Here is a 14,258-nt window from a genome sequence, read left to right as displayed (position 1 = left end):
CGTCCAGGTCATAAACAATCTCTGTAGCAAGTAAGAGCTTCCAATGATTCTCCATTACAAAGTTACAGCCTACACAAGTGTTTTATACCTTTTAAGCCAGTGACCTTGAACTTGCCAGAATTGCCATGGGCCAAGGTCATGACACTCTCTCAGGTCTTCAATAATCTTTGTACCAAGAATGAGCTTCAATGATTCTCTGTTGCAAACTGATATCCTGGACAAGAATTTATATCATTTCTGTCAGTGACCTTGAATTTTGACAGACTGTTTGATGGGATCCCGCCAATCACGTCGGGTTCATCAGGACATTTGAGCAATATAAGCCTTAAAGATTCAACAAACTTTCATAAAATAATTATCGTTAATATTAATAAATTAGTTTAAAACTATACTAAACTTAACTATTTACATCATATTGAAACATTGTACTGAACAAAAGTAGTTTTGCCCTTGACTTGTTAATAACAGCTGTGGCTAAAAATAGTGATTGGGACATGTGGGGATTTTTTCTTTACAGAGCAATGACTGTTTACAATCTAACATATAAGAAAGGATAAGATACGCTAAGATCCCTTTTTGGCCCCTGGTTTGGGGTGTCTTTTAGAATGTTGCAACAGTTAACTGTGTTCTGACTTTTACATCAAATAAGGGGCCAGATTCGGCCATTACCATACCTTGTCCTTTCTTTAAAAGTTTTTAGATAATTTATTTGAAGGACTGAAATGGGGGTTCAACAGTTATTTTATCAATACGACCAATTGGTCTTTTACACGACTGGACTACTCATTTACTAGACTGGGTCAAACATGCCTTAGTGTCAAACCCTGTTGAACTAGCTGGAATGACCTTGGGTCAAGATCTTGACACACCAACAGGTCATAAACATTCTTTGTACCAAGTTTGAGCTTCCAATGACCAACAAGTTGGCACCGATAGACTGACAAGGTGATTCTTATATATTCCCCCAACCTTTATTGTGGGGGTAGAAGACCAGCATGATGAATATATAACAGAACATTCAGGATCTAAATGAAAAATGGGGAACTCCTGATACACGTATCAGAGTGGAAGGAGATGCTCAATACAAAATGCCACCTTCAGTGCCATTGGGAAAACCCAATTCTAAGCTGCTACCCAAGTGACATATACTGTGTTCTTAGAGGAAGAATATTGTAGCAGTGTTCTATGGAAATAAATTTTGTAAGAAAGGTGAAAGCTGAGAAATAAAGGAAAGGAAGTTACCTGCCCAGTCATGAGGACTGCACTGTCACCATTCCTCCAAAGACAATGATTGTGAATGAGAAGAGATGGGCTGCAGAAAGTGAAAGTGAGCTGCAAAGTGATGACCATCCACTAGTCATCTTCTATTTCACCAGTGGTGGTTAAGGTGCCACTCTATACAGATTATCTGAAAAACAAGGAAATTTCATTGAAAACCTAGAAGACTTGCTGCAATTCTTTGATTCTCAAAGAAAACAGACAGCTATGGCTCAATTAGCAGCCACACATTCTGAGAAGAATAAAAGAATCCACACAAAGAAAATTTGCCCTTGACCTAAAGCTTCAATGCAAAACAGAGTAAAAAAAAAATATCAGTACTATTAGCACTATTCCATGAGATTTACCTTTGATTAAGTGGGCCATGTCTTCTACCATCAATTCAATCATAAGCTGCTACCAGAAACAGTGTGGAAAGTCCTGTCAACTTACCGGTAATTCCTTTTCCCGTCGATGACTGAAAAGCAATGAGTGGAAATTTCAGTGTAGCCTAGTGACTATGAATTAAACATGACAGAAGAAAATGTTTGTTAAAAGATTATTAACTTGACTTTTAAGTCCAAATAATCTTGCTAGCTAAAATTAAAAGAGTGTTCCAAGGAACACATGTGTCGCCTGATGAACAGCATCATTTAAGATTAAAAGAAAATCTAAGATGGTCAAATATTATTTGATACAAGCATTATGAGGGCTGTTAAGAGATTATTAGTACATAGTGTTTATTTTTCTTTCCAAGTAATGCCTTTTGGTGAAAAATGGCATATATGTTTGAAAAACACTAAGAATTAATAAAAGCAACAAATATTTTACAAATATTTTATTTCTTCTTTTCAATGGTATATTAATAGGTAAATAGAAGGGGTACCCGGTGCCGTCACGAAATCATATATTGAAATATGTTATACCTATGTTCAAACTCCCAGTTGACCAATATACAGCAAGAGCGAAAATAATTCAAATTATATATCGGTATTTATTTTTTCAATTTCATTTCAATTCACTTTGTGCAAGCTTCTTAGAATTTCAATCAGAAATACGGAGATCATAAAAAAATCTAAGCTTGGTATAGATATCTGATTACATCAATAAAATAGATTTTGACGTCAATGCGACACAGCAAGCATACCTATAGAATTTTACGTAGCTCTGTGGAGAACTCTTTTCCAGACTAAAAGATCTGCTTAAACAATAACAACTAGTGCTAACTGTAACGAGAACTGTTTCAGATGTTCCCCAGACATTTCCCCATTCTCTTATTGGCCCCATTCATTACAGGCTTCATTTAATTATGCAATTCTTTTGTTTAATAAATCTATACTTTATTTTCAGTAGTATTTATTCGAAAAACAACACTGGTATAGTTCTTCGAGTATTAGCCAATTGGATTTCAGCACATGCTAGGCCTGAGTATTGCAAACTACCTAACAATATGACACATATCATGATACGGTCATGTGATATACAACATGTACCACGATACAGCTGTCACCAATTGAATTAAGCTTTATCTTAACATATAATTCTTTGCTAACTCCAAAGTTATAGAAAATATACAAAGAATATCTTGATAACCCTTATCAAAGTTAACAAAAGGTGGATTTATAGTCTTGATATTGTATTTTTTCTTTGCTACCTTTTTTCAGCCATTTTAAAACATTAAAATTTGTTAGGATGAATGTAGAAGTTACAAACAAAACAATGAAAATTATCTTCTACTGTATCAGAATACATACATGGCGATACGCGTATCATCAGCCCTTGCGATCAATACGATCGATGTATTGCTGTATCGTTACACCCCTAGCGCATGCAAATGCCCATATTTTCTAAATATTTCATATTCCTTCCTCGTGAAGAGACTCACAATAAATAGCTATGTAAGAAATCTAAAGATTTTCATTGAAAACAATGAGAGATACAGCCATATAAGTATTAGCAAATCAGAATCCACGTTCTTGCATTCAATTTTCAGAGTAGCACAATGTAGACCCAATACACCTATCTATATTGTAAATTCCATCCAGTTTTGTTAAAAACTAAGAAAGTTACTACTGTAACAGCCATTTAAAGTTTAAGCCAATCAAATTGCAGCACACTTGCATGAGCGTGTTTTCACAATATCTCATATATTATATCAAAATGTAGAGCCTTGTTGTGTATGACTATGTTTTAAATTTCAAAGCATTTCATCAAAAAAAAGGTTATTGAGATTTTTTGTGTCAGTCAAACAGAGCAAAGCACACATGCATGCACATGCTTTCTTGCTAATTCAACCACCTCTTCTTGTCTACACCACTAATATAAGTTTATACAATGAAGTTCAAAGCATATCATAAAAAAAACAGGAAGGTTAATGGTGTTTTAATTGTTTCAGTCATTTCACTCCTTGCACGCGCACGCATGTGCATGTAAGTGTGGGTAAAATGACCTTCCTTCTGCACATCTACACAACATGCCTGTTAACCCTAAAAAGGTTTCATCTCAATCAGTTGAGTTGTCTCTATGATGTCAGAGCATTAAAGCTTCCAGACTGTCTCAACATGGTAAAGATCTATGGCTGGCATGAGATGAAAATGAAGAAGCAATGATGCTTTAGGTCAATAGACATATGCAAGTTTATAATTCCAATGGGACATGTCTAATTATCCTATCAATTAGAAATTTTGCATAGCTGTTTTATTTGTTCTTGTGAAAATGTTGACAAATTTTCATGAATTTATGTCTTTCTTTTATGGAGTAAAAGTAAATGTCTCATTATAATTTCAAAATAGCCCTTACATAGCAAAGAAAAAAAATCCACAAATAGTAAGACCCATACAGAATAGCATTTATCATAAAAAATCTGACAATAGATATATGATTCTCCACCCTTCAAAGCTAAAGTGAATTATAAAATTGAAATTAACAAGAAGTCTGTGAGCCAATGTTCACTAGTAATACCCCCGCTTTGATGTGAATATACATTCTGATGTGAATATACACAAGTTCAGTTATGGACAGACACAAGGATGAACAAGAAGTTGACATCGGATTCGTACAAAAATGAATCCCACCATATGACATGCCTAAACAAAGAATGTACTAAAATTTCAAGCATCTGCAATCAGTAGTTGCTGAGAAAATTGCGACCAAAATTTGTTATGTATGGTACGGACAGACACACGGATAAACAGGAAGTTGACATCGGATTTGTACAAAAATGAATCCCAACATATGACATGCCTAAACAAAGAGTGTGCTAAAATTTCAAGCATCTGCAATCAGTAGTTGCTGAGAAAATTGCGACCAAAATTTGTTATGTATGGTATGGACAGACACACGGATAAACAGGAAGTTGACATTGGATTCGTACAAAAATGAATCCCACCATATGGCATACCTCAATAAAGTGTGTGCTAAAATTTCAAGCATCTGCGATGAGTAGTTGCCGAGAAAACTGTGACGAAATATTTGTTAGGGACAGACAGACAGACAGACACACAAGGGTAAAACAGTATACCCCCTCTCCTTCGGAATGGGGGTATAATAATTAAAATAATTATTTTTAATAAATATACCTTTATCCCAGATATCTTCCAAAAGAGATTTCACTCTCTATTCACTCTATAACGATACTTTTGGTATACCCATCCTGATGTCTTTTCATTGTATTTAAATTTCAGTTTGTGTGGTTATATTGCATACAGTTTCAAAGTACAGTGTCATGAGCTCATATACAGTAACATGTGATATAAATGCTAATTATCAAAATCCTGCCTCTCAAAATCAAAAAACAAAGAAAAACATAATAATAATTCAATCGACCGCCAGAGTGATTATATAAAATCAAAATGCTGGTACAGTTTCTTTGCAATAAATACTCGTGTAGATTGAAATCGGTTAACTTGAAAAACTCTGTTAATTTGAAGTGATTTTGGGGTCTGCTGAACCAGTTTTGATAACGGGTACATTGAAGTTGCCGATTGCGACGCATGGACTCAGTTGACTGACTATATATAAAGTCTAGCACGTGTTAATTTTTCACAGGTGATTTGATGTTGGTGGACCTGTACAAATATAATTAATATGTGTTGTATAGATAAAATAATAATAATTGAGCATTTCTCACCGGAACATATTAGTCCCCATTTTTATTTTCTATCTACGGCATTAAAACCGACATGGATAAAATACGCAGGGGTGTCATGTGTACATTGGTGTGTGGAGAATAGGGCTGTGTATTGACCAAAATATTTCGATAAGATATTTTATAAAGCAATATGCAATATATTGGATTCTTAAATAAGTCTAGCAAAAAGGTCTTGTAAATCATTTAATGCATAAATTTGATAAAAACTGGGTGTTTTAATACCAAATTGGAAGTTCATATGTCTCACTGTCTTTACAAAGAACACTTCAAATTCAAACTTTTAATGACTGAAAAACTAATATGTTAAAATATAGTTGTATATGAATTTTGCAATAGTTAATTAAGATGTGCTATCTCCTTAATGTTTATTTTATTATTGACCAGTTTTAATTAAAAACAGTTAAAAATTATCTTTGGTGACTGAAATTCCCAACTTTTTCACAGAATTATAAGAAAAACTGTCTTCCCAATACGTATTGGAAGTTAGTTTGTCGATACGATAAATTCCTGAATATCGATATGTATTGATTAATCAATATATTGACACAGCCCTAGTGGTGAAAGTGCCGGAGTAAATAAATCCACTGTAATTAAGTAAATGGAAAATAAACTTCTTGAATTGAAGTATATGAAGCATATGTTTTCAATGCTGATGAGACAGGGCTGTTCTATAGATTCGAACCTGACAAATCATTGCATCTATGCGGAAATGTTCAGGACAAACTTTTTTCATGTATAAATAGTCTTGATAGTTTTCTAACACAGATCAAAAAAAAAAAAAATAAAATAAAATAAAACAGTAAAAAAAATTTAGGACATTTTTGAAAAATAGAGATAAGTACATTTCTGAAACACTGCATGTAATGTTATGTAAAAAATATGAATTCTCACATGTATATTTTTTTTACTGTATAGTCAAGCCTCGTTACCTCTAACTTGAAGGGACCGAGAAAAAAGTTCGAGATATCTGAGGATTCGAGATATCGAGGGTTAAATACTTAAAGAATAAGTGGTTGGGACAGCAAATCACTTTGACATATCCATGGTATTCAAGATATCAGTGTTCCAGATAATGAAGTTCAACTGTATCTACATTTTTTATGTAATTCATAGCACACAGATATAATGAAATTCGGTTAATTTGAAATAAATCTCAAGGTCCCTTAAATTTCAATGTAAACGAGTTTGACTGTATATGGTATTTTACAAAAGCCAAAGTGTCAAGCAATGCAAGTGCAAAGTATCAAATCCATTCCTCTTACAGTTCTCAGGAGCTAGGGTATGACAGACAGACAAACAGATAAAGTGATCTCTAAGTGTCACTTTTACCAAAATTTTTTTTCATAATTATTTTGTTTTCTTACCTCTCTGAAGAGCATGACAAAGGTTACATAGGTGATAGGTAGAAATACATGCATGGGGTGTATTGTTGTAATCTTTTTAGTGAGCAGATTGCATCATGCATTGTTTATCTGCCGTTGCTGATCTTTAACAAGGGAGACTTCTCCTGAAATAAGAAAAATTATTTTCAAAAGTGAAGTTACCTGTTACTCTTAAAGGGACATAGACACTGATTCGACATTTTGAAATATTTTCTCAAATTGTCTGTATTATAGCATGACATATATGTGACTATAGCATTTCACATGGAAATATAATAAAAAACTTATTTTATCTGTAAATTATTGAAACTATGAATTTTGGGATGCGTTTGATTGACACATCCTTGCACTTTCACAAGTAAACTTCATCCTTAATACTTAAGAAAAATAGGTTTTTTGATACATATTAATGAAAAAATATTAAAAAAAAATATAATCCAGAAAATTAAGAGTAGAAATGAGAGAAAGCAAAACCAACTAACCAGTATTGCCAGTCCGTGCTCAGTGATGTGTGAAGAGTTTAACAAATTGAACACAAAACAGTTTACGTTCCATTGGGTGTGATCAATTTGTTAAACTCTGCACACATCACTGAGCACGGACTGACAATACTGATGAGTTGGTTTTGCTTTCTCACATTTCAACTGTGAATTTTCTGGATTTTATCTTTAATTTATTTCATTAAAACACAACAAAAATTCTACTTTTTTTAAGTATCAAGGATGAAGTTTTACTTTGTGAAAGTGCAAGGATGTGTCAATCAAATGCGTCCCTAAATTCGTAGTTTCAATAATTTCCAGGTAAAATAAGTTTTTTATGATATTTCCCTGTGAAATACTATAGCCACACATATGTCATGATCTAGTCAAAAATTTTAGAAAATATTAACTTCAAATCTGAGTCTATGCCCCTTTAAAGGTCATACACAAGAAAACAATTCATTATATTTTACTATAAAGCCTTGATTAAATTAATCAATTAATATGACCCTCACTAGATAAAAGATGAAGAAAAAATGAATGATGCTTGGACAAAAATTTGAGACCAGAAATAAAATAATTCCTTATGCAGCTTTTAATAGAGAAAATTGATATTACTGATAGGTAAGATACCTTCAATCATGTGGATTTCACATGCTGATAAACAGTTAACACACCATCCAGGAAGTTGCATCATGAGCACCTAAAAAAAGAGTACTCCTTAAATTCATTGATTGCCCACAAGTATAATATTCCTAATATTTGAGTAAAAAATAAATACTGTAGGCCTAAAATGAGAAACCGAAAAAGAAAACATGAAAAGAAATTGTCTCTTTCTACAAAGAACAATAACTTACTAAGTTCATTTTGATTTGCTATTCCTGGCTCTAAGCTAAGCATGGCATAACAAGGTACTACTGGAAAGAAAGGGTAAATTATTCATATGGTAAGAAATTAACAAATCAAACTTTGTAAATAAATACCCAAGCATTTGGTTTTGTCTTTGATTTCGACAAAATGTTATTGATCTCCAAAAATTTTTATGTGTGCTGAGCCACAGTAAAATTTTAAATGTTGTAGAACAGTATATCCATATCTAGATTCAGTAAGAAATTTCTAGTCATTTGACAAGTTAATTTCACAGTTTCACAAAAGTTTGAATAACAATGTTATGGTTAATAAAATATTATCCAATTTAAGCTTATAATTATATTATTAAAGTGCAATTTGTCAAAGTAAAAAATGCCTGTAAAAAGAACAAGTGGCCATGGGCAACAATGCTCACCCGAGTCACTATGGCCTTGCTGTTCTACTTTTTTTTTTACTACACATGATGATGTATATTTATTCATATGTAAAAAGTTGATTGTCCATTGTGGCCCCACCCTACCCTGGGGGGGGGGGGGGGGGGGAGGGGAGGGGGGTCATGATTTAAACAAACCTGAATGTACACTAAGTAATGAAGCTTTCAGAGAATTTTCATTTTCTGGCACACAGTAATGAAGCTTTCAGAGAAATTTCATTTTCTGGTCCACTGATTCTTGAGAAGAAGTGTTTTTAAAGATGCCATTAAATTTACAACAATTCTTAATTATTTCCCCTTGAAAGAGCGTGTAGCCCTTCATATGAGCAAACTTGAATTTCCTTTACCCAAGGACGCTCTGTGGCAAGTTTGGTTAATATTGGCAAAGTGGTTCTGGAGAAGAAGATGAAAATGTGAAAAGTTTATGTTGCCGCCTCCAACAACAACAGTGACAGACAACAGACAAATTTTGATCAGAAAACCTCTCTTAAGCCTTTGGCTCAGGTGCGCTAAAATAAAAAATGGAGAAATAAAATTTATTGTTAATGGCAGTTTTACTTATGTATTTTAAAACTCTTTCTCAAATACCATGGATATGTCTAAGTGCTCAAGTTCAGTGAGTTTATGATCTTTACCCGCTATTCTTGAAACCTCAATTATCTGTTTCTCAAAGGTTTTTTTTTTTTTCAGTCCCATCTATTGCCATAATAGGCTTATCTCCAGGGGGTTCTCATGTAGCAATTACATACATGTAAGCAATAATGTTTTTGGATATTAATATATTGAAATAAATAAAACTGAATAATTAAATGACAAGATATGCATTCGACATTGGGTGACACAATTGGGGAAAATATTCTGGCATGTTACCCTCAAAGTAAGTGATTGTGAAATTTACTTGTCTGAACATAACTTTTACTTGTATGAAAATATTTCATAAAAGACCTATTTAACAATTTGAAAAAAATATTGTACATTACAATAGTCTATAATACATTCATTGAGTCTGTTTTTGAGATTTTGAGTGGACACATCTATTGCAAATTACTAAACTGTATCATCCTATCCTAAAGTAGATGTAAATCATGTTATATAATTACATGTATGAAAGAAAAATAGTAACAACAAGAAATAGCTGACTATATGACTTCAAATTTTTCTTTGCCTTCTTTTGCTTATCCTTTGTAGCCTAAATTGTCTTTTGCTAAAGCTCTCCTGCCAGATAATAAAAACCCAAATTTCCTTCAGTAAAAGTACACGTTTCAAAGTTACTGTAGTTCTAAGTAGTCAACTTCCTGGTACTTTAAATATTAAAATTAAAATTGTGACAAATGCCTGAAAAACATCAGATATTTCAGACAAGTTTCATAGTAACATTGTTCCTGATCAAGTTTGACAACCAGGGCCATCATTATTATGAGCAGGATCAACATTTAACTATTTACAAACCGCATGCATGGCATGTTTTCATTTTGAACCTCCGATAAAAAGTTGACAACAAATTTTAATTCTTTAAGTTTTCATGCTCAGCTAAAAAAAATTCTTCCTAGAAAAATATCCCTTGTCAAATCGGACAAGTGGTCAGTAATTATCAATTTTTCATGAAAAATTTTACTGGTACCTGTACTGGACAAGTGGATGAGCATACAATGTCGAGCCCAGGAACTATGCCCCATTTTTTGTTTATATTTGCCTTAGCAACCAACAGCATTAAATCTCTAACCCGAACTATTATAATATGTAGCATAAAAGCACATGAGGATGATCAAGAGGGTGTTACAACTGTTTCTGTTTTGTTGTATTTGTTTCTGGCATTTGTTATTAACTGTTTCTGATGTGATGTGAATTCTTCATGGTATATATAGTGAAACTATATTTGTGACAAAAACATGATAAAAAAAATTATTAAAAAATGTTTTTCAAAAATGTAAATGATACTAGTAGTATAAAAACTCATTTTTAAGCATTTTAGAGTAGAATATAAACATCGAACCTAATGGGTCCTAGAAAAATCTTTGTGATATCCTACGATTCAAGATACTGAAGTTAAAATATGTACTTGTAGCATAGCATAAATTTTCCATCTTTAACGCTCAGTTATACCTCGATAAATATTGCTAATGAGAGGAGGAGCGCAACTAATATTTCTATCTTCATGATAACACAAATCTAAATAAGTCAGTTATTTTTATAGCTAATTTAGCCTTCATTAAATTCAACAAATTTCTTTAAATCTGTTCAGAATCAGACAAGTAAAAAATATTTATGCATTCGGACACAGGGTTTAACATTTATAAGGCATGTCTGATCGACACTGACTAGTAAAAGTTTGGTCCTGTCTAAAAATTGAGTGTACATCTGACATGTAAAATTAATATAACAAGTGTGCAGCATGTGTATTTTATTCATCTGCTCTCATGTACACACAGGATTCGAAATACCCCAAACTGTAGGGGTCTACAAATACAGTCATGACTTTAATGATTTTAGGTTAAAATTAAAAACAAGTAATTGTAATTGGAAGTATTCTATCAATACTAATATGTCAACTATCATCCACCATTATAATGCTACGACATTGACGAGAAAAAACCATGCGTTTTCTACATGGGCATTTCTTCAATCAATTTGTTTATGTACAAGTATAAATTTATAATAATCTTCTTGGGTTTTAATGTGATGGAGGAGGGTGCATTTAGTCATCAGGATGTTGTAACGTGGTCTTAAAACTCTTTAATAGCTTTGGGGCACGAACTACTTTCAAATTAGTTAAATAATCTAACTGCGTCTCCAGACGAGCCCTCACCACACCTCTCTTTAACCGGGTCTGAAGCACATTAATCATTTTAATGATTAGAAAATTCTATCTACAACTACTTCCTCTTCCAGATGACTCCAGTCTATTGCAGTGTAAACAAAAAATGAGTTTTATATTTTTTGGTTTTGGTGTTTGGTATCTCCACTGCTTTATTGTTGTTACAAGGATTACAGCAAGTTAAACTATGAATTAAATTGTTTATTTTATACATACATGTGTACCATGCATGTTCATGACTTGTTGGTTGTCAAATGTGTGGATATGTCATGCGAGGAACAGACGTAACTGCGCAAGGTAAAATACCATGAGTCGTGAAGTGCGGGTCTGCGACATTCGGAATACAGAAGTATATCTGCTGTTTGAGTAACCATACACCACTTTGTGTGCGGTGAGGCATGGATAAGTATGATTACTTCACATTGTGCTGAATAATTACCAATTAATTATCAAGTTTACCTGAACTGATCTTCTTTGTTAATAGTAACTGTTTGGTCACAAATTAACTGAGCGTTGTATATAGCCCTAAAACTTTTATAACTTTGAGTGCAATTGCGCAGAAAAAGACACATTTTCAAGAGAATTTTTTTCATGAACATAATGAATTGTTTTCAGATGAGCTAAAAGTTGAAAATTATCACTGCACGAAAGTGCGATTTTGTGCACATCTTGAGAAAAGAGCTAATTAAAGAAATGTTTGATTTAGTAGTTAAATAAAGCTACTTCAGGTAGGTAAATAAAGCTATGTAGGTAATTCAAGCTACGTAGCTAAAACTAGTGATTGTACCAGCTAAATGACTGTGTATCAGTGTATCGTCCAAGTGTAGAATTGTAGATATCTTTTAATTAAAACTTTGAATTTGATAGATTTGAACTTAGGCGACTAACCGTATGTTTCTTACACATTCTTCTAATACCTCCACAACAAAACACTCGCCGCAACCATTCTTATTAGTCATCCTAAGCTTCCTCAGTCCTCGGTCGGAGCCTGTACTGCCATTTTGGTCGGCTAAATAACCCGACCCACTGTTGTTTCGTAAATTGCCAACCCGTTTTTTTTTTTTTTAAATACAGAACATTTAATTCTAATAAATCAGATCTTATTTCCTCTGGTAATCCATCACAATTTTTTTCAGACCAGCTGTACAGCATTTGAAGACAGAATAAAAAGATAAATATTTATTTATAATTGCCATGCCGAACCTCGTATTAGTCGATGCTGAAGAAAGATGGTAATGAGGACGGAAATGCACAATTCATTTATTTTATTGATTAATTCTATTGCAAGTAATTAATGATAGTATCGTCATGATTTTTTCATAAATATGCAATACAGAATTAAAAAGTTTTGAAATTATTGGTAAATAAACATGATAAATGGCAATATTGATCATGTATTTTTTATCACCCTGTACACATACTGAGTGTAGGGCACTGTATTACAGTATATCTGGTAGAGTTTGAAATGACATTTGTTTAATCATAAAATATGCTCTTATAGTGAAGAAATTGCATGCGTCTAATTAAATAAACGAGAAAACTACATGCATGGGTCCCAACTTGCATTTCATTCTATGTTAGGGGTCTCTTAGCAATACCCAGAGACCTATATAGTAATATACTAACAAAATATCACATAATTTATTCGATATATAAGCACCATCTTGTAAAATATTGTATCATGTCATAGGAGATGTTCTATTGCACACCTTAAACATACACATAGCCCAATCACCCTGTTGTATGTGTTAAATGTCTATGCATATTTATGTGTTATGTGATTTACATTTGTTGTGCAGTACTTATACATTGTTTAAAAGAATTTTTAATTATTTCAAAGATAAAGTCTTGGGTCCCTGTATTTATTTTGGGGCAGACAATAGTCACTAATTTAATTTAGGGTATGTGTACATCAGGAATTAAATTTGTGTTTATGATTTAGTTGCTTTCAAATTGGCTTTTAGATCAGTCTCTACTCCAGTGGAGAGGATGATTCCTCTTGATTCTGGAGTCAAAAGGTGAAAGTTATGATTGCGGGGTATTGATATGGAATGAAAAAGAGAAGATAATGAACAGTGATCTATTTCATAAAAATTACAAACAATACAAATCTTTGAACACTGCATAAACACAGACCCCCTAAAATTCCAGAGGTGGGATCACGTACCAAGGAGGATTAAGCATCCCCTGTTGACCGGCCACACCCACTGTGAGCCCTATATATTGATCAAGTAGATGGAATATTCGATAGTCAAATTTAGCATATAAACAAAGGCCTAACAATTGGTATGAAGCAAGTCAGCCAAAATACGACCCAGTGATAGGTTATATTTGCTAACAGGTAAATCTTTGTACACCCTTGATTACACCTGGATAACAAATCTTTATTTCCTATATAACCTAATAATTTCTCTGTAAACCCAATTCCACTAATATTTTAAACTACTGATTTACTACATGCTTCAATACATCGTGACATCATGTTGTATGGTGTTTATTTGATATAGAAACTATTCATTGTGATGTCACATTATTTAACCCCACCCACCCCACCCCAGCTTTAGCTGGGTGTAAGGAAATTTACACCCCGCTTGCTAACCAATCAGATCTCATGTTTTAAGATACATAGGAAATAATTAAGGACTTTTATTGAAGGTTATATAAAGATTTTTCAATCCAAAGAAACGTAAATTATATCAATTGAGGCAATGAAATTATAATTATTTTACCAAACTTTTTCATTATTTCATAAATATCTCTAAAGCTTTTGAATATGGTCCATGTATACTGCCCTACTCATCTGCAAAAATGGGTACAAAACTGGTTGTTAAAAAGAAACTTGGAAGTACTTGCACATGGACTACTTGGGAGC

The 14,258-nt window shown here is 32.9% G+C and overlaps 1 long non-coding RNA gene across 1 annotated transcript; it reads right to left on the bottom strand.

Annotated features, from left to right (window-relative positions):
• Positions 1-248: 248 nt before the first annotated feature.
• LOC133194637 (uncharacterized) lies at positions 249-12,381 on the bottom strand. Its single transcript, XR_009722146.1, has 6 exons — positions 12,275-12,381; positions 7,902-7,971; positions 6,772-6,914; positions 1,626-1,735; positions 1,243-1,408; positions 249-324 (listed from the first exon to the last, which is right to left on the bottom strand). It is a non-coding gene; the product is annotated as an uncharacterized LOC133194637 (long non-coding RNA).
• Positions 12,382-14,258: the final 1,877 nt, after the last annotated feature.

This window comes from Saccostrea echinata, unplaced genomic scaffold (genome assembly GCF_033153115.1).
Source record: "Saccostrea echinata isolate AGI-Se365-2 ecotype Australia unplaced genomic scaffold, CSIRO_AGI_Sech_v1 ptg000029l, whole genome shotgun sequence".
In the NCBI taxonomy this organism is placed as follows: domain Eukaryota; kingdom Metazoa; phylum Mollusca; class Bivalvia; order Ostreida; family Ostreidae; genus Saccostrea; species Saccostrea echinata.
The sequence above is the reverse complement of the archived record's forward strand: the minus strand, read 5'-3'. Positions and strand labels throughout refer to the sequence as shown.